The following is a 25,335-nucleotide window of genomic DNA, read 5'->3' as shown; positions in this document are numbered from 1 at the left end:
AAGGGCTAAACTGTGTACTCTTTGCTCTTAGAATATTTGTTTTTTCAGTTCAAGAGTAGATGCCTCAGAAATGTTGAAAGTTGGCTTTAAGTCTTCTGTGGCTAAGGCTGTATTGAAAATGAAAAACATTTGTAATAGGAAATTAGCCTGCCCTTCATTCTGTGAATCTATTTTCTGGTGGTCATAATTGTGGGTAGAAGAGAGGAGTATAGTTTGCAAATAATGTGATGAGTTGGCAAAGCAGAAGTTTCAGCATTTGGAAACACTTTATTCTGACAAAATGATTATCTTGTGAATTTTATAAATGCTTACAGAGTGAGCTTTTAAAAGCATTTATTCTTCTTAATAGGTATCTGTTCACAAAAGTTAATTTGTGCTTTGGGGTTCCTATCACTAGTATTTGTGAATTATGTGGTCCCCTTCTTCATTCTGTGTCCCAACACCTAACCCATATCATTCTCTGTTTTATAGAAGACACAGATATTTGAATGTTCAAACTAAGAATTTAGGTGTTATGTTATGAAAAGCATTTATTTGATCAGTACTTATTTCAGTACTTTTTTCATCATTCACTAAAGAGAGATTTAGTTGCCAGTGTAAAAATTTTGATTATTTCAAATGATGTTTTTGGGTACCAGAATCCCTATAACACTGTAACCATTCCTATTGTAAAGTGCCTCATTTATATAATGAGAACTTACCCAGAACCTAAATTTTGATTTTAAAGCAGAAGAAAGAAAAGACTAAGGAACAGTGTTTTTCTCACCCATTTTCTTAATTTGTATAGGTTTCCTTTATAGAGTAGAATAAATAATGTTTGTCCTGAACAAACAAACCATATAGAATTTTCATTTTTAAAAAGCTTTTTAAAATAAAATCCTCTTTATGTAGCAGATACACTAAAAAACAAAACCAAAAATAAATAACAAAACAACCTCCCAGTGTTCTGTTTTTGACTTTCTTAGGGAAAATATAATATTCTAGAATAATCATATATTTTGTTTTGGTTTGCACTGAATGTAGGGGCTAAATTGTGAACCCTGCTTTAACTGCACCATGCCAGAAAAATTCTACAGTCTATGTTTTTAAGATACAAACGTGTTTTTTAAGTGGGGCACCAAATACTACCAGCTACATCCACATCCTCCATCCTGTTTGCTCGCCTTTGCCCTGTTGAGTTTAAAGATGTTATTGATAGTTAATTGTCGTCTGAACAGAGCAGACCTATCAAAGGCAAACAGCTTCTGATCAGAATGCCCATGTTAGTTTGAGAAAACTGTTTTTCTAACTTCCTCCGCAATTGCTCTATTTGCCTTTTTCCCATTTCTCAGGTAAAAGTGCAGCATAATGAAGAGAATGGGGTTGAGATGAGGGCGGGCACTTTCTCCTGGCAACCTCTTGTAAACATCTCGGTTTGTCTCCTATTTCTCAGTGTCCATTAAAGGAGAACGTCTGTCTAGCCTTTAGCTCAGGTGCTCAGGACTTGTATCCAACAACCTTTTCTTGCTTCTCTGTCATCTGTCTCTCCCCCCAACTTAATTCCGACCTGCTAGGTGGTTTCCAGCTCTACTCCCCTCCCATTTCCTTTGTTTCCCACCTCTTATTTCTTACTGCTGACATTGCCCTTGTTTTTCTCCTTTTCAGAATTTCGCTGTACAGTACTAGTGGCCTGCTCTCTGCAGGGGGTAAATTGAGATCTCAAGGAGGACAAACAGGACTTCTCAGCCTTAGGATAGCATCGGGCCCTGCAACTTTCAAACAGCATTTACCTCAGATTTGTCTTTTGGTTTTAAAACTGCAACTGGCCAGATAAAGCAGGCTTTCTCAAGACCTGGGCCAGACCTCTGAGGTTCAGTTTTTGCTTTTCGTCATCCTTTTAAGCTCCTTCCCCCTTAAAAAAAAGAATTTCGCCATTTCTCTTCCTTTCACTATTTTTCCTTTCGGTGACTTCAAGGATTCCGGACCTCCATGACTACCTCCTCAGGTCTCGCTCTCTCTCCCCTCTTCTCTTTGCTGTGTGGCCTTCAGAGGCAGAGCAAACCCTCTCAGGAAAAAGAGCACTTTCCTTTTTCTGGGGTCACCTCTGCTTCCTGCATTCCTCCCTTTTTTATTTGGCACTTGGCCTCCAGTTTTGCCAGGGTGGGGGGAAGATGCGGCGAGGCCACCCTCCAGCCTTCCGCCTCTGCCTGTCTCTGGGTCTGGGGGCTGCAGGGCCCCTTCCTAGGCAGCTTGGTAGGCGGTGGCAGGCTCACTCCCACCCCTCCCATGCCAGAGCAGCTTCTGGCCCTGGGCGGGCGGGCGGGGTGGCGGGGTGCTGATTGGCCTCCATCGTAGCCAATCCGCGCGAGACATGGTCGAGCTGTGGGCGGGAGGGGGCGTGGCCTGTGCGAGGGGCAGAGCCGAGGGGCCAGCAGGGGCTTTGGTCAGCGACAGCCAGGGACAAGTCCTTCCTGAGCCCTGTCTCCCCTCTCCCTCCATCCCTTCCTCTAGCACTGGCAGTGCTCAGCCAAATATTCACCCAACCCCCTCCCAACTCCCCCCCCACACACACACACACAAGAGGATGTTATGCGCTCAGCCTTATTTGTTCATCTAGAGCAGAATCCTAAGAATGAAAAAGTCCAAGCAGCCTGCTGACAGAGGCCGGAAACACACACTTCCTCTTATTTTTAATTGAGAAAAATTCAGGCCGTGACCATGTGACATGCCCCATTTTGTTTCCCTCCTCTCTTTACTATGGTTTACTACAACACCGTTCCTTCATCTTCCTGCCTTGAAATCTGCAAGCAGGAGTGCGCTACAGCACGTGGTTGAGGAATCTGGGGTTGGCTCAGGAGGCTCAAAGTTATATCTTTTACTAAAGGGAGCTGGAAGGAAATAGGAGCTCCGTGGCTGGTACAGTTTGGAGAATTTTCAGAGAAGAACTCCTTTGGCCTGAAAGCACCCCAGCTTTCATAGACCCTTTATTGAGCACCTGCAGTTGCAAAGCACCTGAGATACACCAGACCAAGAAAACCCCATCCTCCTAGGCTGTGAGTATACTGGGAACGAAATAAAAACCTAGATTCCAGCTTGATCGTGAGAATCTTGAGATTCATTGAAAGGGCTCAGCTCAGTAGGCCGTTCCTTACCAAGGTTTGAAGGAAATGCTGCCTGTTTTTAAACAGATTACTTTTTGGTCTGTGGTACCCAGCAGGGCAGCTGGGTGAACTGATCCTGAAAGCTTGCTAGATATGTTTTGCACCCTCCCAGAACAAAATTTTGTGAGTGTATTGTTTTATAAGATGCAAAATATGTTCAGATTTACCTGTCCTAAAATAAAGAAAATAAGAAAGAGACATGCTAGGGAAGTATTTCCCCCTTCCCCCTCCCTCCCTCTCAAATAAACATTTCTCATCAGCCAGCATCCCTTTTCCTGAGTCATAAGCCCCAAAGGCAGTGTTTTTGCTGAGGTGCCAATTGAAACAGCAAGGTGAAAATGTACCTAAGAAGGACTGCCCCCTTGTGAGTGACCCAATATGACTTTGGAACAGGGGTGTGTGTGTGTGTGTGTGAGAGAGAGAGAGAGAGAGAGAGAGAGAGAGAGAGAGAGTTTTCTCTCTTGTTCCAGATACTTTAGTTATCTTATTAGTTTTGGCCATTGTTTAGGTAGCTTTTTACATTTAAAAAAATCCATAAAAATTCCATATGTTGTGATCATTTATCTTGATGCTTCCTAAATAAATACTATTTCCAATATTGCTTATAGGAAGGCACTTGGGATCCAAAAGGGAATGCCTTTTATTTTATTTTTTTTATCAAAATTAAAAATAGCTTTGCATTATCTTGAATGATGCAATGGAAAAAGCAGTTCCTGAGAGCCAGAGATCTTGGGTTCTAACACAGTCTGCACCTTTTGCTAGCCCGGTGACCTTGAGCAAGGCCTTTAATTTCCCTGAACTGATTTCCTCATCAGTAACTTGAGAAATTTGTTCTCAGTTATTTTAACCTCCTTTGCAGCTCTAAACATAGGAATGTTTTGAAAAAAGTGATATTCTTTAATGGGTCAGTTGTAATGAGGATTCTTTCTGAAGAGGCTGTTTATGGGGTTATAATAAAATATATTGGAATATACTGTTCTAGTCCTTGCATCAGACCCGATGGGCACACAGGAACATGGAAGGAAAATATTCTTTGACTGATTTTAACCTTTCTTGTTTGAGGGCTTATTTTTCAGGTTTTTATAGAACTGAAGTCCAACCCACCTAATTGTATCATTCTAAATTTTTGGAACCCTCTCTAGACTGGATTAGGTTCCCCCCACCCTTTAAAAATACACCAGTGTGAGGGAATGCTAGTCCCTACCTAGTTCCTGCTTTCTCAGTTCAACTGTCTGAAGCCTCTCGCCCCACAGTATTAGTCAAGCTTTAGTCAGTGCATGTCTGTGATGTTATTTTAGATGTTCATTCTGTTGGGAATCACCCTTCTTCTGGGTAGCTTGTTTATGGATAGTGCTTCTCATTTTATACCATCAGAATTCTCCAGTGATATATCCACTTAAGTGAATGGAAAGGAAATCTGAGAAGCCAGTTGGGGACTAGAGGAAGTCTTCCATAATTTTTTGTGTAGTTTGAGTTTCCTCTGTTGGGTGTGTGAAACAGCTCAATGCTTCTCTTGCAGACAAAATTAGTGTTGTCTAGTTTTCTTGTGTGCTCTAGGATTTTTGATTAGCTAATTGAGCTATGTGTACTCTCCTTGACTGCCCCAGTGTGTTCTTGGCCTTTGAGTTGCCAATATATTCAGAAGATCCCACCCTCTTTCCTCCTTCTGGGGCTCCATAAATCATCAGAATAGGCTGCAGACTTTTTCATTCAGAACTCCATTCACTTAGTCTTTTCCCATCCTCCTCCTATAGTGGGATTTCTTAGCTGAATAGTGTATAAATGGCTTCTTTTATTTTGATGGGTTGGTAATTTCGTATAATGGAACACTTCACAATTTTAAGGTTTTTGTTTTGTTTTGTTTTCATGAAAGCTGTGTGCTCTATTATTTCCTCATTTTGGAGAGTTACTGGAAATCGTATTCAAGGAAAATAACTTGCGAATTTGGTTTGAAGTCAGTTTCGTACTAAAGATTCTGTGACTTTTTCATACTAATACCTTTTGTTTTTGTCTTTAAAAGAGATGCCCTTTTATATTTATAATTATATACTTGGTTTATTATTTCCTTATAAGTCTGTAGCTATGTGGCAGATTTTAAAAACTCTTTCCAAAATGTTATTATTGAAACATGTTGAGAAGTTATAATCATATTGAGTTTTAACTTAATAGAATTAATTTTCATGTTAGTTTGCTATAGTAATATTATACTAACTTCATACTAATATGAAATAGTTTTAACAAAAATTATTGTAGGTCTTTTTTAAATGATAGGATCACCTACTGGCTTCTTGTTGTAGTAATATTAATGAAAATAACAGTATCTTGCCCAATCTTAATTCACAGAAAACAGGGGAAGATAGATAAGTATAAGGTACTGTCATCATTGGTACAAGGAACATTTTCCATTTTAATAATATTCTTGCTGTAGGCTTTGCTATAATCTATTTGTCAAAATAAATTTGGTTGAATAAATGTCATTTGTGCTTCTTCCATGAGTCAGTGATCTTTGAGATAATAGGGCTTTTTAAAAATGATGTTTTTGTTGAGAAGTGCCCTCGTTTCTTTTTTGACCCTGGCCTGCCTTTTCATTCCTGATGGCAGTAGAGTGGAATACTTAGGTCACACTGCAATTTCTGCGCTAGCTGTCTTGAAGCAGAGGAGATTTTGTAGTTTTCATACCTAACCTGAATGCTTTATTGTGTAAACTGAGTTGCTTTCTTCCTTTCCCTTTTGCTATTCCATGCTTTCTTATTTTTTAACTGTACATTACATGTGCGTGATCCCCTTCCTTTTTATATTTTTTTCTCCTTGACCAAAAAATACTTTAATGCAAGTTCTTTGATCCTCCCTGACATATTTAGGTCATGTTGCTTGAACAGTATCATTTAACATTGAGAACTTGATAGTTTGTTTGCTGAAGTGATCTAAGAGGAGAGGCATTATTATTATTTTTTCAAATATATGTAGTGTGGCAAAGAAATCATGTTTTATACAGAAAGTCATAAATCTTGCTTTTAAGAAGGATATGATCTAAACAAAACAGGCAAAATGTTAAAAAAGCACAACATTAAAAATTAGAGCTGTTAGGTGCTGACCACTGGAATATTCAGTAATTACCATATAGTCAACTGACATTCATCTGATCTTCTCTAATAATTACTTCCTTGTTTATGTTAAAATTATTTGGAGGGCCATCTAATACAAAAAATATTCATATTTACGCTTGACGTTTAGGTGTTGTAGTAATTAGAAGATCTCTACCAACTCCAATGCTGGAGAGGTCACCCACCTCCCCACCCCACTGTAAATTATATGCCTGTGGCTAGACAGGTCCCAAACCACTGTTCCTTCTTCTTCTCTCCTTCCTTATGTTCCAGATATTACATATTTTGTTGAAGGAAGATGAGGGTAGATACATAGAAATGGAGGAAAAAAATAGAAGTGAGGGAAGATAAGCAAAGTGGTTACTACATTTCTTATGGAACAACTTATTTGAGGAAAAAAACAGGATTCAGAAAAAGTAATCCACAAAAATTGGCATTTTTCATTAACGTATAAGACAGACATGCCAAGCTACCTCAGACCTTTAGGCTTTTTAAAATTATCCTCACCATGACATACAAATAGTTGAAACTCTCATTTGGACGAATGGCCCATTTGCAGGTGTTAAGCCAACAAACATAATAAGAATGGAGAGAAAGGTATCTTTGTTTTGGATCTTTAGTGAGGGGAAATGGCCTGAAGAAGGGTCCAGATATTAGATGCACAGGGCCTGAATGTGGACTTGTGGGGTGGGTGTTAGGAAATGTGAGGTAAGGGTGGGGATACAAAGGAAGTTTTTTCTTCTCTTCAGTGTTTTTTCTTTTTCTTTTTTTGTTTTGTTTTGGAACCAGAGATTGAACCCCGGGTACTTAACCACTGAGCCACATCCCTAACCTTTTTGAGACAGGGTCTCGCTGAGTTGCTTAGGGTCTCCCTAAGTAGCTGAGGCTGGCTTTGAACTTGTGATCCTCCTGCCTCGGCATCCAGAGCCGCTGGGATTACAGGCGTACACTTCCAGCCTGGCTCTATTTCAATGATAGGAAGTCATATTTGTTTTTAAGTTTATAGTATTTTCTTTGAGAAACACAAAGAAAACATGATTTAGACCACCGAGACTTCTAATAGCTTCTGGGTCTGTTCACACTCTTTTCTTTCTTTCGCTCCCTTCCTTTCTCCCTCCTTCCCTGTCTTCTTTCATGAATAGGCAGTCCACACACATGCTCTAAGTTTAAAGTGATCCTTTTTAAAGGTGTAGGGTCAGAAGTAAGGCTCCCTCCATTTCTTGTCCCTCAGTCTCCCTTCTCATGAACCACCTTTATTGCTACTTTTTTATTCTTCTTTTTAGAGATAGACTGCTCCTAAAATTTGAAGCTTAGTAACAGAAGCTTGGTTAAATGCCCAACTGCTCAAAGTCTTCTATGTGAGAATATGCCCAGATCCCAAAGTTTGGCTCTGAAGGAACATAGCAGGCTCCTGTTTTTTTGTTTGTTTGTTTGTTTGTTTTGTTTTGTTTTTTTGTTTTTGTTAAAAGGAAAAAGAAAAAATATCCTTTTGAGACCTCTTTTGAATCCTCAGGTTCAGAAAGTGGCTAGTGAGGGATCTGGCATAACCTAGTGAAGGGGGAAAAGCATTCGCTAAGAAATGATCTCCTTTTTCAACACTGAAGCATATGTGTAAATTAAGAAGGGAAAAGGTGTCTGCAATTTCAAACACTAACATTTAAAGTCTTGATTTTCTTCTCTTGTTCCTTTCATGGTGGTACTCATGTATCTCCCCACCTCAAGACAGAATGACAATGAGTTGTTGGTATGATGTAGCAGTAGTAGTGGTAGGGTTAAATATAAAGTTAAGGATTCTTTTCAAGACTTTCTAATCACCAGGATCTCATAAGAAGATCAAAAAACTCAAAAGACTTGATTTTTTTTTTTTTATTAGAATAGGTCTTTTGCCTTTTCAAATTCTGGGAATAGTTTATTTTAGACATAAGATTGCATACAAATAATAAAAGAAATTGCTTTATGCTCGTGATCTTTTACTCATTTTCTCCAAATTTATTAACACCATGGAGGAGTGGAATTTAGAGCATGCGGCTGGTCTCCTAAAAAGGGTGTGTGTATTGCTGAGATAACTTCTACTTTGAACCAAAGAGGAACTTATCATGAATGACAGATGCTCTGCTTTTCCCCCCTGATTGTGGCCCAGAAAGAGTATGAACAGAATGAGGTTGTTTGAAACTTTTAAGATGTTATGATAACAGATAACATTTAATCCGAGTTATCAGTTTGGTCATTTTGGGTGACTTGCCAATAACAATATGCTCCTAGCAATAGTATTGATTTTCTTCTAGTCACCTGGAGTAAGGAGAAATGAAATCCATCAACATGAAGGAACTTTTAAAAAGAGTTTTATATATGAAATTATCTAGTTTCTTAGATGTATGTATCATTTAGCCTTTGAAGTGTAACAAACCACTCCCAAACTAAATGCTTTAAAACAGCAATCATTTATTAGATGAATTTTCTAGGCTGCTGATTTGGCTGGGCTCAGCCAGGTGGTTCTTCTGCTTGTCTCACCAGAGTAAATGCATGTGGTTACAGTGTGCTGGGGGGTCTGCTGGGGGCTGGTTGTTGAAAATACCCTTTCTCACCTGTCTGGGGGTGGGGAGGATGCTGCTGTTGTCAGTTTGTGCTTGCTATTGATTGGACCTTATGTCCCAATCAATACCAAGGGGTAAAAAATACATAATACTTCTTGAGAGCAGTCATGTTCTTTTGAATTACCATATTATATAAATGTACCTATAAGTGCAAATACTTTTGCCATCATGAACATTTATCCATTGCATGTTGAACATTTAGAATAAAATTAGTATTAAGATATTATAATATTTAGCTCTAATTCTGGATGAAATATGATCCATTTCCTTCATAGTAGGACAGAATTCATTTTTCCATCTTCACTTTTCTTTGAAAATCACAAATGCTTGTCTTCCCTTCCATAAATCTCTTCCAAGTTTATACCTTGAGCCAGGCAGTGGAGACTGACATAGGCATGTTCCTTTCTTTGTGATACTTTACAGGGAACAAAGAATAGACATGTGAATACAGAAGTATACTGCAAAATGTGATATGAGGAAGAAGAAGGGGAGGGTAGAGTAATGGGAACTACTTTAAATGTTGCGGCAGGAAATTACTTGAGAGAATAGCAAATATTATAGCCCTAACATTCAGGTGTGTGAAGGGTAAACAAATAATGTTATATCCCATACTCTGTTGGCCAAGTGCAGATTTATGTCTTGAGGTGGCATCTTTTATTTTAGAGTTAGATTTTCTGCTTAAAAATGCCTCTTGCTGGATGAGTGTAGGCTGAAAGTTAATCTCAAAAAAAAAAAAAGACTTCTGAAGTTTCTAGTAGCAGAGGCTTTTGCCTGTATTTTTAGTGGCATTGGTGGTTGGTGAAAAGATTTATGCTGTTTGTGTTAGATTCCTACTGTGACTTAGACTAGAGGATTACACTTCCTAACACCCCTTGAGTGGCTCACATCAGACCTGAGCTCAAACATGGGAACCCAGAGCTAGTGAACATCTTCCTACTTATAAACTAGCTGAGCCAGAGGAGAACTGCTGGGAGAAGCAGATTTTTTTGTGGGGAGAGGTAGAGGGAAAGGACCATGTCCACAACTTTCAAACTGTTGGAAAGAGAGCTTTTGCCACCTGAGCACAAACCTAAACGTAGATAGCACAGAATTGCTGTTGATTGGACAGAAAACTTAAATGGTTTGAAAGTCACGCTAAAAGCAAAGGCTTGCTTTTCCTTCACTCTGCCTGGAACTCCCATCAGCCAGTATTTACATTCTTCTTTTACCAGAAACTCAAATGCCTTAAATATTCTTGAGGTTACAGAACAAAACCAAATGGGACACTGTATAAAGTATGTTGTGGTGGCGGGGAGGCAGACACTTAGAGTTTTATGCGGAGCTTGTTGAGCTTGGTATTTATATTGTGATCTTCAACCCCAAAACACACTACCCCAGTCTAATCATGAGAAACACATCAGACAAATCCTAATTAGGTCCATGCTACAAAGTACCTGATCAGTACTCCTCAAAACTGCCCGAGTCAAGCCAGGTCTGGGGGTGTGCCTGTAATTCTAGCTACTCAGGAGGCTGAGGCAAGAGGATTTCAAGTTCGGGGCCAGCCTGGGCAATTTAAGGAACCCCTGTCTCAAAAGAAAATAAACAGGGTTCAGTGGTAGAGCCCTTGCCTAGCACGAGTGAGACCCTGGGTTTACTTCATCTTATTTCCCCTTTCAGTAAACTGATTAGCAGCTGTTCCAATGTTATGATCGCCCACTTCCCCTTCCATGACTTTAAATGTGTTTATCATGCTTTAGGTTTCNACCCCCCAGAAACCCCCCTCACTTGCCCCTCTGCCCTCCCTTCCCAATTCCAGCACACTCTTTGAACCACAGCTAAACAATAACTTCCTTTCAAAGCTGATCCCATTCCCTCTGGTTAGATTAAGGAATATAAATATTCCATTTTTAAAATAATGGGTAATGAACCATTTTTTAAAAATATTTCCACTGCTTGAGTACCCTGGAAATCATGAGAGTATAATTAAAACTTTCCCTTTTGCCCTAAACTTTCCCCATGTAAGAGAGAGGAAGGGAGGGAGAGAAAGAAAGAAAGGGAGGAAAGAGTGTGTTTGTGTTTGGGGGTGGGGAGTAAGGTTCAGGTGGAAACTGCAGTCCAATAAAAAGGTTACATTCCTAAAGCTAGGTCTTTAATAATATTTTGCAGCCTGAGCCTTTGGTCCCTCACAAGTCCCTACAAGGGACGACTTAGGAAAGTGTGCGGGCTTGTTGTTTCTTGGGCCTTTGAACTGGGTGAAGAATGTGTCTCAAGATGGAAAGATGAATGACTGGCGCTTTTAGCATCCAGCCTGAAACTCGCTAGAGGAATGTCATTGTGTCTTCAAAGCCAGCTTCCCACCATGCTGTGTTAGATGGGCTCTTGGAAATCGTCTTTGCATTATCAAGTGCACAACAAAAACCCATGCCACCCAATTCGATCTAATTCACTGGCTCTTTTTAGGTGGATTTTTAATTAATGTGTTTCTTCTCTGAGAATAGAGCCCCATTCCATCGCTCCCTCTCTACCTCTACTGATAGAACTTACTGTTACTTGCTAGATGGGAAACTTCAGGCTTTTTTGGGGGTGTGGAGGGGAGTGTGGGGAATCTTATTTTTTAAAATTGTGGCAGAAGGTATTTAGGGGGAGATCTTAGCTCTAAATAGTTCCCAATGAATTTCTAGCATTTTGTAAAAAACAAACAAAAACCAAAAATACATTTAGATTACCAGAAAACATCAGAAGTATTTTATTTGCTGTGTTAGACTATACCTAGCTCCTGCCTCGGTTTCAGAAACTTTAACCCTTCCTGAGGGATGATGGGAATACCTGTCCTTGTAGTTATTGGTCCGAGCACTCTTTTCCACTAAAACTTAGGAGCTATGTGAGGGTAGGCTCAATGTTCATTTCATGTTGCTCACAGAACACTCCTGAATTGAAAACATATTTATCAGCCTTTCTGGGAAGAATCCTTGAACCAGGGAAGAGGATGGCTTTAGGAAAGTCTCAAAAACAATAGTGTGGATATATTTTGAGTACCCCAAAACATTTCACTCATCAAATATTTTAAAAGCTAAATTCAGCTTTAGTCGTGTTGAATGTATTTTAAATAGGAAAAAAAAAAAAGTTACAAGAGCCTTGTAATCTGGTATGGATATGAAAACTTGGGTAAAATTAATTACAACTGTATCATTCCCAAGTCTGAAATTGCAGTGTATTTTAAAGTCTTGGATACTTCCTCTGTTCCCCCAAACCATTCTTTGGAAGATTGACAGAAACTTTGCTTTGTTTTGACAAGATTTATTTCTCTGCCTCCAACAGTAGCTCAGCAACTTTATTAATATAGTTCCTCTGATGTTAATTGTAGCTTACTGATCTAGGTCACAGCATAGCATTTGCACTGAGGTTTAAGATATCAAAAGCAATGAGAAAATTATTTGAAAAATAGCTATTATATCACAGTTACCTTTATTTTGAGAAAGAGGCCAGTTATTAAGTTTGTGATTCATAAACCCCTTCTAATATGTCCCTTTGCCTCATTCCCTTTCTTCCTCTTGGAATTGCTGCTAACTAGTCCCTCTACTAAAATATATGGGTAAGGTTTGGGAACAGGAATTAAATTTTAGTGAGTAAATTTAGTGTGCATGGCAGTTGTTAGCTGCTCTGTTGAAATGTTAGGTTGGTCCAGGAAATTGAATGTAATCTCTAGGATTTGAGACTTGTCCTCCTGTATCTCCCAGTGTTTGTTTCCACACTTGATTGAGACTCATCTAGCGTGGCGACTAAAAGAATAGAACATGTATCCTAAACTAGTTTGTCAGCTGTTATAACAATTCTTTTAAAATATTATTTGACATTTCAAGTATTGAGATAAAACTTAGTATCCAAGCAATTTGACGTATAGCAAAAACATTTGTTATCTTTTAATAGAAAATTCCTAACTGCCCAAGTTCTTTAGTACAAATTCATTCTATTATATTTTAAGCACGGCTTCAGTTTTATTGGCTCTTCACAGTCATTTGACATTTATGCTAGTTTCTAAAGCTTGAAAATATTTTCCAACAGGTATGCATCTGGCATTAAGCTGCGCAGTTTCTCTCTGTTATCTTGGTAGATGTGGTTTGAATTCTTAATGGAGGGAGTCCGACATTTGGTAGGTACTGTTTGTCATCTCTAGATAGTGAAAGAATGGACACTAGACCATGTGTTTTTAAAGCACAGTTTTGGAAACACATCAGCACCTCATTCACTGTAAACCAGAATCATATTCATTGAGGAGGGCAGAGTTTTTCTTAATGACATTACTGTTGCCTGATACTTGGTGGGTACTAAATATGTGGTTTACTTATATCTTTCCATTCATTGAATAATTAAGCTGTTGTAGTTGCTGCTCCTGAAATTTTGAAGAATACACAACTGGTCATGAAGATAGTGGTGGAGAATTGCTGAAGACCAGACATGAAGGAATATTCTGGTTAACTAAATCAGCAATGAGTTAGTTTCTCCTAAGCATCAGTTCTATTCCTTAGTTCTTGAGTTGAAGAAAACTCTGTGAAGACAATAATTCAAGCCTTCATAGAGCTTCCTTTCTTGCAGACTGATTGAATGGGAGAAGGATGTCAAGGGACCAGCTTCCCCAGGGAACAAATGAGACCCGTTGAGAGAAGTAACCAGGTCTCTGGCCCCTTTAATGGACTTGAGAGGTTGACCACATTGATTTCCTTGTGAAACTTGTGACTTATATTTGCCTGGACCTAAGTGGTCGTTGGTGGCTCTTTGTGGCTTTATTGGTCATGATTAAGGTTGTCTTGTGAAATGGAGTTAGATTTTTCTGACTTAATAGGGTACCATATTAACTTGAAGAAAGTAAGAGTTGAAGTTCACGTGTACCTGCTTAAGAGAGATTGACGTGCAAGATCTGGATCACGTGACAACCAGGGAGAGAGTGCTGAGAGTATGGAAGCCTCCAGCAAGTGTGGCCACCAGCATGTACAGGGCTACATGTGGTCGAAGCTCACGACACAAGCATTGGGTGTTGGTGATTTTCACTGGGTACTTGTTTTCTTTTTAAAGACCATTATGCAAAACTGGTGATGTGTTTATATACTGGGTCCTGCTTTCCCAAGATGCTGCTTCATTCTGTTCGAAAAGCATTTCATTCTTTTGCTTCACTCAGTGTTTATTCCTTGTACAAAAATGGGAGGAAAGATTACTAACTTGAAAGTGTTCTTGGGTAAAGAGCTTTTATTTTGATACCACAGCGTATTTTACAAGTGCAGATCTTCAGGCACATTCTTGTTAAATCCATACAGCACTGGAGGAAATCCCGCAATCTCGAGGTTCCTTTTTGTGATGGATAACAGCAATTATGGTGGGATATTCCTTCAGAACTAACTTTAACTTTTTCATTCTCGCCTGAGAGCATTTCCCTCCTGATTTTACTCGTGGTGAGGAGGAAGGGCACCTGACCTTTTTTTAAAGTCTGAGGTCGTAAATCGTATTTTTACCAGAAGTTAAAATTGACACAATAAAAAGCTTATCGCAAAATACTATAAGGTCCTCAACACCAATGAAACCTAAAGCATGATAAACACATTTAAAGTCATGGAAGGGGAAGTGGGCGATCATAACATTGGAACAGCTGCTAATCAGTTTACTGAAAGGGGAAATAAGATGAAGTAAACCCAGGGTCTCACTCGTGCTAGGCAAGGGCTCTACCACTGAACCCTGTTTATTTTCTTTTGAGACAGGGGTTCCTTAAATTGCCCAGGCTGGCCCCGAACTTGAAATCCTCTTGCCTCAGCCTCCTGAGTAGCTAGAATTACAGGCACACCCCCAGACCTGGCTTGACTCGGGCAGTTTTGAGGAGTACTGATCAGGTACTTTGTAGCATGGACCTAATTAGGATTTGTCTGATGTGTTTCTCATGATTAGACTGGGGTAGTGTGTTTTGGGGTTGAAGATCACAAAAGATAAAGTACCATCTTCTTATTTGATTAAGCAGGTGCACTACTACTACCTTGGTTTATCAAGGTTGTTCTTTACCTTGACTCCCTAGCTGAAGGCATATTGGTCAAGTCTTTCTCCTGTAAAAGTTGGTCTTATTTTACTCGATTCTCCTGCACAGATTTGTTTCTGATTCATTTACTCAATCACATATGCATCAGTTGGGACTTGTGGCAATTTATTTTACGCTTTGGGTTATAGTCAGTAGTACTTTGTTGTTCAGATTGTTCCAGCTTTAGCTCTTTTGGTTGGCTCCTATGTCCCCTTGACATATTCCCATCATTGTGGGTTTTTAATTCTGCACTTTTGGGGGGTCCATTTTCTTAATTTCTGATGCTACAAGATACCCTAGGATCATCTTGTCTATTTTATCTTCCAGTCCTAGAATCATCCATTTCTTTAAGGTACCCTGGTTCCTTTTATTGGAAAATTATATTAGAAACTGAAATTGAGTGTTGGGACTGGGGTGTCCATTGCTTTTTTTTTCCCCTCTCAGCCAACAGAGCAAGGAAATAGATATGTGTATCTATGGATTCGTGTCCACATCTATCTATAACTATTTCCATATGTAACCATGTAGCTCTTTACTAAGCTACACCTGAGTTCATACTGTTACCTTCAGACCGTTTCTATGTGGCCTCCTCCCTGTGCTTGTCTGTCACCTCCCCCCTCCAACTATGAGCAACCTGGTTGCCATCATCCTTCATCATTTTAAGTTGTGTGTTCAGTTACATGTGTAATTCTGATACTGCATAGCAGCATTAGGGTTGTTAACGTAGACCCAGTGAGAAACAGCTTTGTCAGTTAGGCCCACTGCTTACGTACAGATTCTTTTACCTTTTGTCTTCAGGACTCCCTTCAGTTCCAGAGTTGCTTAGGTCAGCACCTTATCACCCCTCCTCCTTCAGTGAGCGTGCTCCTTGCACTGTGATGTCACATTCTGTATTTCATGTTGTGATTGCTGACCTCCCCAATGATTTTTTTAAAAATTTGCACACACTAAGGTTTGTTCTTTGTGCTATAAACTCTGTGGGTTTTAACAAATGCTTAATGTCTTTTATTGACCATTATAATATCATGCAAAATAACTTGTTCTTTAAAAAAATTCCCATTCTTTACCTATTTAATCCTTCCTTTCTCTTCCCAACTTCTGACAATCATTGATGTGTTTATTGTTTCTATAGTTTTGTCTTTTCCAGAATGTCATATAATTGGAGTCGTTATAGTGCGTATCTCTATCAGACTGCCTTCCTTAACAATATGTACTTCAGATTCACCCACATTTTTTGTGTGTGACTTGATAGCTCTTTTCTTTTTATTGCTGATGGATTCTTTGTATGGAGTTATAGCAATCCCACTGGCCTTTAATGAGATGTTTCGATACATACATTTGAAGACCTTTGTGTAGTTAGTTCTTAGTTTTCCCTTAATATTAATTATTTTCAGGTTTTACTCTTTTTTTTTTCCTTTGGTATTGGGGATTGAACCCAGGAGTGCTTAACCTCTAAGTCACATCCCCAGCCCTTTTTATTTTTTATTTTGAGACAGGGTCTTGCTAATTTATTGAGAGCCTTGCTAAATTTCAGAGGCTGGTTTTGAACTTGTGATTCTCCTGCCTCAGCCTCCTGAGCTGCTGGGATTACAGGTGTGTGCTACCATGTTCGATTTATCATTCTTCTCAAACCTTCCATTAGTTTTGTGGTTGTTTCCAAAACCTATAGAGTTTTCCACATCTTTTTCCTATCCAGAGTTGTCCAACATTCTCTAGTAGAGTTATTCAAACTAGCTCCAGGTCCAGTTAGAGGATTGCTTCTTGTTTTCCATGTCCCTCCTCACTTTTAACCTCCTCTATGTTAGTGTTTGTGTTCAGTGGCTGCAGAACTTTATAGGTTTATGTGTCATTTTGGAGTCACTCTGGTCTTCAGAGAACCAAAGCAAAATGCTCTCTTATCCCTCCTGGGGTGAACATGCTGGGGTCAGGGAAGAGGGAGTCACAAAGGCACACAAAAGAAAATAATAAAAACCTCTGTTTGTGCTCCACAGAACCATTCCACACAGTTCCTTTTTTTTTTTTTTTTTAACACATATTTCTCCTCTCTCTCTCTCTCTCTAAAATTGTCTCATCTTGTGTGATTTTTGGCAATAGAATTTCTGACATACTAGATCATGTAGATTATGGCTAGGCATCTCTTATTCTCTTATACCTGTGTGTGTGTGTGTGTGTTTAACCTTGAGTTACATGTGTAAATTTTCAAACACATTCCCTTATAATCAGTTTTGCTCTCTATACTTGTTGATTATGAAAAACCCAGTTGTTTCTGTATACACACCCTTTTCACCAAAAATGAATCTCTGCATCAAAGTTTTTTTTTAATTGTTTAAATATTTAACAGACCTCAAATGAATCTAATGTTTCTTTGTGATGCATACACTAAACAGGAATATATATCTGCTAATGACTTGACTTCAATGTTTCTAGAAATAGTCCACATAGAGCTCCACAGGTCATTAGCTGCAGATATTTATGGTATCCTCTATAGAATTGCTTGAATGTGCACATTCCATTTCGTCACAGAGTCTGCAAGGAATTGGTATTACTGCGCTGTATTTGCATTTAGAGTGTTCCCAACTCTCAGGGTACATATGCTGGGCTATTTATGAAACAACTTCAGCTGACAGCTGAAGATCAGAAGATGCTATTTTGGGGTGTCCTAAATGGGAGGTTCTGGTGAAAAACCTTTCATGTACTACAGATAAGAATACTTAAAACAGGAAGCAGTGGTAACTTATTGCTCCCTGTGTAAGTATCCTTATCAGTTTGATAAGCTTTAAGTTTCAGTTCTGCTTTCCTGATTCCAATATTTCTTTTTTTGTAATCATCTTCTATAAGAGGATTAGAAATTAAAAAAATAAAAAAGTTGCTGTGGAGGGAAAACAGAATTTACAGCATCACTTTTCCTGTCTTGATAAGAGCCTTTCATTTCCTCTTATTCAGTGTACTTGCTTGGGTAAGAGAAAAATTGAATACTGCTGTTCATACCTTCATCAACTGTATCCCCTGTGTGTGGACAGGATTGATTCTGTCTGTATTGTAAAGCCAGGCTGGGGTGGCTATTGTAAGTTAGAGGTCGAATGACAGAATGGAAGTAGCGTGCACAAGAAAAAAGAAGATGTGGATTTTATTCCTTATTCTGTCACCTCTGGGACCTGTCATCCTTTGAGCTGATTTTCTGGTTCATAAAATTGGAGGTAGTAATATTTCCCAATCCATCTTAGAGTGTGTCTTGAGGATCAAATGAAAGAATATATGAAAGTGTGGTTGTAAACTGTGAATTGCCCTTCAAGCCTGGGGTTTATGGTGATTGGAATTATATCCCACCGACTTCCCTTTCACACTTAGAACACAGGGGTACTTTTGGTTGTGTTTTACCCTAATTAAAAATATGTTTCAAATTCAGTGAGCTTCCTAGATAACTTGGCTGCAGTAATGTATCATGACTGAGTGCCTGAAAAGATGCATCAGCATTGACTCTGCAGTTCAGATGTGTATTTCTCAGAATATGAGCGTGTTGTGCTGTTAAATTCTAGGAAACTGGGTTGCATTTGTTAGCTTGGCATAGAAGAAAACAAAGTTCTACATGTGGGCTAAATTATTTTACAAGCTGTAAGTGTACATCAGGATTAAAGGCTGAAATATATTTACTAATCTTTAAAAGAAGGTATGTGCATACATTTTATAGTTCCTGTGGATTTGATTATGTATTAAATATGGAAAATAAAATTACTACTGGGTAGTGCTATATGTTTTCTTCTTACAAAATTATTGTTGCTAAATATCTGTACTCTTGAGTCCCATAGTCTTTGGCAGAGAGAGCCCGTGATCTGTGCTTTGCCGGGCAGAAAGGGCAACCATGTTTTTACCTGTGTAGTGAGCAAATGAGATCGGCTCTTCCAGGCTGGTCACAGAAGCTGAGCTTACTTATCCAATGAAAGGGAACTTGGAAGAGCAAGAAATAGCCAAGTCCTCTCTTGATGTTTGGCTCTCACTGTTACAGAATACCTTTGGCAGTGCTGTTTGTGATTTTAAAGGTTACCTTATTTTTATGAGAAGGGTGGGTATTTAACCATGAACTCATTCTTGGTCTTTATGTGTGTCACGATCAGAAGGTTTGGTTAAGGATAAGGGAGTGGGCAAGGGGGAGGCTGAGGATGTAGAGCTGGCTCCTCTTTCCTGGGTTTGAGTACGTGGTTCTAGCCAATTCTCAGTGGCTCACCAGGCTAATTTGTGTTCTGTAGTTATTTCAGAGCACTTGGGTCTCCTGATCAAGGAATAAGACAATAATAAATGAGGAGAACAAAGAGGTAAGTTGGGAGAGGGCTAAAATTCATATGACAGTCTTTTTGCTAGCCGTTGACCATAGTTAGTTAATGATTTTTAATTTCTTGAAGGTCAGGCAGGAGTTAGAACTTTAGATATTTTGCCATCCGTGCAGATTATGTAAATTGTTGGATGTGTCTCTTAAATTTGTTAAGAAAAATATTAAAGCCAAAAGTGTCCCTCAAGAGAATAAATTTCAAAATGTTCTTTCCATAGATAAATAGACTCAAGACCAGAGAGTTTAAGTAACTTACTTGCTCAAGATGATAGTTGTTTCTTGGCAGAAACAGGAAAAATACTCCTATGTCCTGACTGCAGCTTGATGCCTCCCCCCACGCTCTGGTTTATGAAGACGTGTGTGTATATGTGCCCTGTCTGTTTTGTAGATCCTGTACACACGTTACATATTCAGCTATGTGTTGGAGAGTGTGTGTTATAGATGTAGCTATTGGTTCATTTATTCCTCAGCTACTTACATTGCCACACACTGTTTTGGATGATGGGAATTTAATTGGAATGAAACCTGGTTTCTGCCTTCTTGGAGCTTATGTTCAAGTAGGAGCAACAGACAGTGAATACATAAAGATATTCCAGTTAGTTTAACCCCTAGGAATATGTCAAGCAAGGTAGAGGAGATTATGGACATAGTATCTGACCATAAACTTATCAAAAAAAGCAAAGTGGGCCACATTCAAAATTTTGTTTTAATGTATTGCTTTTGAAGTTTCTTTTGAAAAATTCTACTGGGAAAGAAACCATTCAGATTTTCAACGATATATTTGGAAGAAAAAAAAATCACAATTTATGAGAATAAAGGAATTAAAAGGTAGCTTGTTAAATGATATTTCTTCTTTTATGTGTAGAGTTTGATTTTAGCCCTGCTTGAAAATAATTTCTGAACGCTGGTAATCAACTGTCTATATTTATGACTTAGCTCTAACCATAAAGATTTCAAAATACATTTATGACTCTAGGACTTAATTGGTGTTCTTTTTTTTTTTCCCCTTAAACCTCTTTCCTGCTTGGAAAGGAATGGATTTCTCAGAGCCTCCACTGCCTATCAGCTAGGAGAGTAGTGAAGTTGTGATGCTAGAGTCTAAGATTGAAAGGCCACACCTTGAACAACAGACAGCAAGGTCATCTACTAGATGACACACTTCACTTGTCATCTGTGAATGGTTTGGGCTCACTTGGAAAGTTGGAAGACTCTACTCCATTGGTGAATGACCTCTTTGTATATGTACCTGATTTTCCAGAGTTGTAGAGACAGGTTTTTAGAGATTATGAGCAGAAAAGTCCTCTGCCATTATCTGCCATGTTCCCAAAGGATAGTTTTGTTAAACTGCATTGGTGGGATAGTGGTGAGATGATAAGTTGTTGCCTTTAAATGGAAGTTGTTTCTAAGTCTTCTGTAAAACTCAGTTAAGTATAAAAAGGCATCTCCCGCATGTCCAGGTCTTCCATCTGTGGGCTGGTTGGCCAGAAAGACAAGCCCAACAGTGGCTCTGTGGTTCTCTGGGTGGTGGAGGCTTGCTCTGCTTTGGACTAATCTTTCATAGACCCAGTTGCTTCCTGAAGACACTCATTTGGCTTGGTTCAGCCTCATTTTTTCTTTTTGGTCACCAATTATTTGAACCTAGACTGTCCTAATTCATTTGTTGTGCCCTGTATTGCCAGTGACCATGCTTGGCTGGGCAAGGGCTGGTGGCCTTAGTTGTCTTCAGTTTCACTGTGTGTTAGATAATTCTTTCCTGACTCTGCTTAGTGGTTTGTCATTTTGGTCATGTCTTCTGTGATGTAAGAAGAAACTGTGGTCATGGAATGGTTGAGTAATAGTGGTGATGTTGAATCAACAGAATTCTTTTAGCAGTTGCTAGGTTCTGATTGTGTCTTTTGTTGCATAAAACCAAACAAATATATTGAATATAGGTACATGAAATATATTGACTGTGAGTGATCCTGTTATATAAACAGGTGTGAGCGACACTGTAGGATAATGGGTCACAGAGAGTACTGTTTCTCATGCCTCATTCAATTTTGATGACTTTAAGGAAGAATCAAGATTTTGGTGGACTTTCAAGGCCATTCAATTGGCTTAGTAATAGGCAGAGCCTAGTTTAAAATGAATTTTAAACTCAGGAAACACAAAGGAGTACTTAAGCCAGTTTTACCAAGCAGCTTTTGTTGTAGTAGGTAGTGCACAGAAATCCAAGTCTTTGATTACTCCCTGGGTTTGGTTTATTTTATTCTTATCGATGGCTATTTGATTATTGTTTACCATGTATTATTTCCATGAAGCATATTTGTATCAATGCAATGAGTATGGGTCCATTTATTGGTTGCACAAATATTTACTGATTGAGGCTTCTTATGTGCTCAGACACATCTTTGGAAGACAGACTGATGAATCAGGCAGAGTAGTAGGTTTGTGTCTTCATGGTGTGTGTTCTTGTAATGGAAGAGACAAATGAGAATCAAGTAAATAAAATTAATATATTTTCAGAGAGTAAGAGCCATAAAAATAATGAAACTCTGTGAAGGGATAGAGAAAAAGGGGTAGGGTGGGCTGTTCTTTACAAGACTAGGCAGAAAAGGAGACAGAGTTTGAGTAAACATCTGGATGAGAGAGGAACGCGACTGTACCCTGGTGAAGAGTGCCCTCAGTAGAGGCCGTAGATGTGGGGGCAGTTCTGGCACACTCCATGCATCTGGAGCAGCCTGGATGGGGTAGGAAAGGCAGTGGAAGTATAACCTAGGGCCAGACCTTGGAGGGCTTTTGAGACCATGGTAACTAGGGTCTTTCAAAGTATGATGGGAAGACCATTTAATAGGTTAGCATATGTGCCAGGACCATCCACCATGCCTATAGGGTTTTACATGGAAGGGAGATGGAGTTCTTCCATATGATTTGCTCCTCCCATGCCTTCAGTTTTGATAGAGACAATCAGCTGGAACCCTGTAGATATAAGCTAAAGCCACCTCTGATCTAGATTTTTATAGATTCATTCCCAGCATCACCCAGGCCTATTCTAGGGTTGCCTCAAGGAGGCTTCATCTTTAGTTTTGCCCCAGGGTCATATTGCTCTACCCCCTGAAATGCCAAGTGGGAATTGTGACTGCAGTTTATTTCTGGTTCTGGGCCTACTTGAATGTTTGGCCACTCATGCAATGACATTGACGCACTCTGCTCTGGTTTCTTTAAGACGGCATCTCAGTTCTTCTGTAAAGAATGGCTGAGCCCCTCCCCACCCCTTCCAGGATAGAATCCTTGTTTTAAGCCTCCAACAAACATTCCAGCTATAAATATTTTGACCTGGTTTTTATAGATCTCGAATTGGTCCTTTTTGTTTTGGAAACTGTCACCTAACATAACTCGTTCACTCACTGGCCCTTATTATGACTTATTTCAGCATTCTTTTTATCTGAAGTGGTTTTTAGGTTATGAGATCCAAATTTAGCCTTGCTGATAATACTTGGCTGCTGGTTGGCTGTATGGATGCCCGTACGTTTTAGGAAGTACAGTATTAGTTCATTTTAATCCTTTAATCTTCCTATATGCTGGATATTAGTCTTCTCTAACACCTACATTTCAGAGCCTTTTATTTATTTATTTATTTTAAATATTTGAAGTCCATGGTGAAAGCATAATGGCGTCCATCAGGTAGAATGGGTTTGGTTAGACTTTTATTACTTTTTTCTGCAAACTTGATTTTTTGCCTGTTTGCTGGAAAATCATGTTGGTCGAATTAACCTTTAATGGTGTTTTCGATTATGCCATTTGCTTTAGGTGTTAATTCTGTGATCCTTCTTATTTAGAGCTACTCTGGACAGCTGGCTCTAATAGTTTCAGGCAGGCCTGCTAGTGAGTTGATGAAACCAAATCTCCTAATGGTGGTGGTGGAGTTGGAAATGGGAGGGTGATCTTCATTATCTGAGTTCTGCAATTATAAGGACTTAATAGGGAAGTAGCTCCAAAAATATCTACTAATGAAATAACCACTTTTAACTCCTTTCTTATTGTCTATCTACATGTAACACCAGTGTCTGTTCCTCCATCAGTTTTTAGTCAATGTGAAAATATACATTTTGCAAAAGGTGCAAAATTTTCTTAAGGTAATGAAAGTGATGCTAGATCATTGCTGGGTTTCACTAGTAATCAAGGACAAGGAAGGAAGTAGAGGAAGTAGCAGAATTAGAAGATCAACTGTTGAAGAAACAAGGTAACAACTGTGTTAGTACTTTTAAGATACAAGGTAAGAATATTATAGGATTAAAAGAGGGCCTTGGGAGAATTGTTAAAGTCTTTGAATAGTTCCACAGAAATGGTCCTTTTTTTTTTAAGAAAAAATATTCCATGAAAACCAAACAAGAAATCAAAGAAGGAAAACGAAGAATAAATAGTCCAAAAAAAGGGAAAATGAACACTTAATCACACTTGGTTCATTGTAAGACTTTGCCGTGGATTCAGTTAAAACTTAAATTTTGTTAAATATGGGATAAAAATCACTTTTTTCTGCATATATTTCAATTTCATTTTTCAATGGAAATTTTCAGTTAAATCTATTTTACTGTAAAAATTGTGTCCATGCTTTAGTAGATTTGCTTTTGAAAATGGTTCCCTTCTGGTTCTGGTTAGGTTCAACTGATGGAGACATCCCCAATATTTCACTTAGAGTGGTAACAGGAGAGAGTTGTGGGAAGTTCTTGCTCTTTCCTTCCCAACTTTTGCAGAGTAGAAATTGAGTTACTCATTGCTCCAAAGCTGTGAGGCCAGTGGTTGGGTAGACTTTCCCTCCTGTGAGCCCAGTAAAGACCAGTGGTTAGTGCTCATGGTATTGTTTTAGAGAACTCTCTGGGACAGGGTGATATTAACCAGTGAGGCAGAAGAGCAAATAAGTGGTTGTTTCCCCACAGGTCCCAATAAATTAAATTTTCTGGCCCTGGTAGCTGGACATGGAGCAGTCCTAGGGAAGGCTGCATGGACATGGTATCTGACAACAGAGCCACTTATTTTTATGAGTTTGATATGTACTAGTCAATAAAAATTTAAAGGCATTATCTAATTCCCATTTCAACTCAACTGTGTATTTCCATAGGAAAGTGAGGCTTTTTTTTTTTTTTTCCCTAAGAGAAGAATGGGAACCCCTGAAGTTGCAGTGTGAGGGAAATGGAAATATAAGCAGATTCTCTTGTCTCTGAAGGGAATTAACCAGAAGTGAAGTTTGTATGATAGAGACCTCAGTTTAGTATTGATGACATTCCTAGAACCACCACTTAATGTGCCTGCGCTCTGTTGGGTGCCTTGTGGTACATGATCTTGTAGAAAAACCATTGAGGCCGCTGGTCAGTTTCTGATGTGCTCACATGTAGATGAGCATCCAGACACTGATGACCTCACCACAAGAGGCCAGCCGTGCTGGGATTCACCTACAGAATTGAGGCTGAGGATCACTGTCATTGTCTTGTCTCTAACTCCCCGTTCCACGAGTAGCAATGTCATCCTCATTCCTTCATTCTCTTTCTTTTTTCTGGTCTCTAGGCCAATGATATGTTTCAGGATTGTGGGATACTTTTCAGAGCAAATTAGAAATCTGTATTTTTAAAATTTTTTTTTCTAGTTGTTGATGGACCTTTATTTTATTTATCTATATGTGGTGCTGAGAATTGAACCCAGTCCTCACACATGCTAGGCAAGCACTTTGCCACTGAGCCACAACCCCAGACTCCAGAAATCTATATTTTTAAGTCTAACTCTGTCACATCCATTTAGTGATCCTTTTGTTTTGCCAGAGAACAGAGAAGTGCACACCTTTTTTTTTTTTTTTTTTTTTTTTTTTTGGGCTGTAAAAGTAAAAGCAAAATATTACTTAAGGGGAGAAATCATAAAATGTTTTTTTTCAGGCTGAATGGAAATGCTTCTTGGATTGTGAGCTGTTAAGATTTATTCATGCTTCACTTTTCATCATTTGTTACAAACTACAGAGTTATGTATAGAGATTTTCATATTATTAGAATTTGCAGTTCATTTGCCACACAACATTGATGCGAATGAGTTTCGAAGCTCTGATTACTAAGTGATTGAGCCAAAGATTATCATACCAAGTAGGATATATTAATGCTCAGAGATTCATTGTTGC

The 25,335-nt window shown here is 38.9% G+C and overlaps 1 protein-coding gene across 1 annotated transcript in view; it reads left to right on the top strand.

Annotated features, from left to right (window-relative positions):
- Positions 1-25,335, top strand: part of Irs1 (insulin receptor substrate 1) — a 61,084-nt gene that overhangs the window by 5,792 nt on the left and 29,957 nt on the right. The window lies entirely within an intron of this gene.

The sequence above is a fragment of the Marmota marmota genome, unplaced genomic scaffold (genome assembly GCF_001458135.2).
Source record: "Marmota marmota marmota unplaced genomic scaffold, marMar, whole genome shotgun sequence".
Taxonomy (NCBI): Eukaryota; Metazoa; Chordata; class Mammalia; order Rodentia; family Sciuridae; genus Marmota; species Marmota marmota.
Note: the sequence above shows the minus strand (reverse complement) of the source record. Positions and strands in the feature narration are given on the sequence as shown.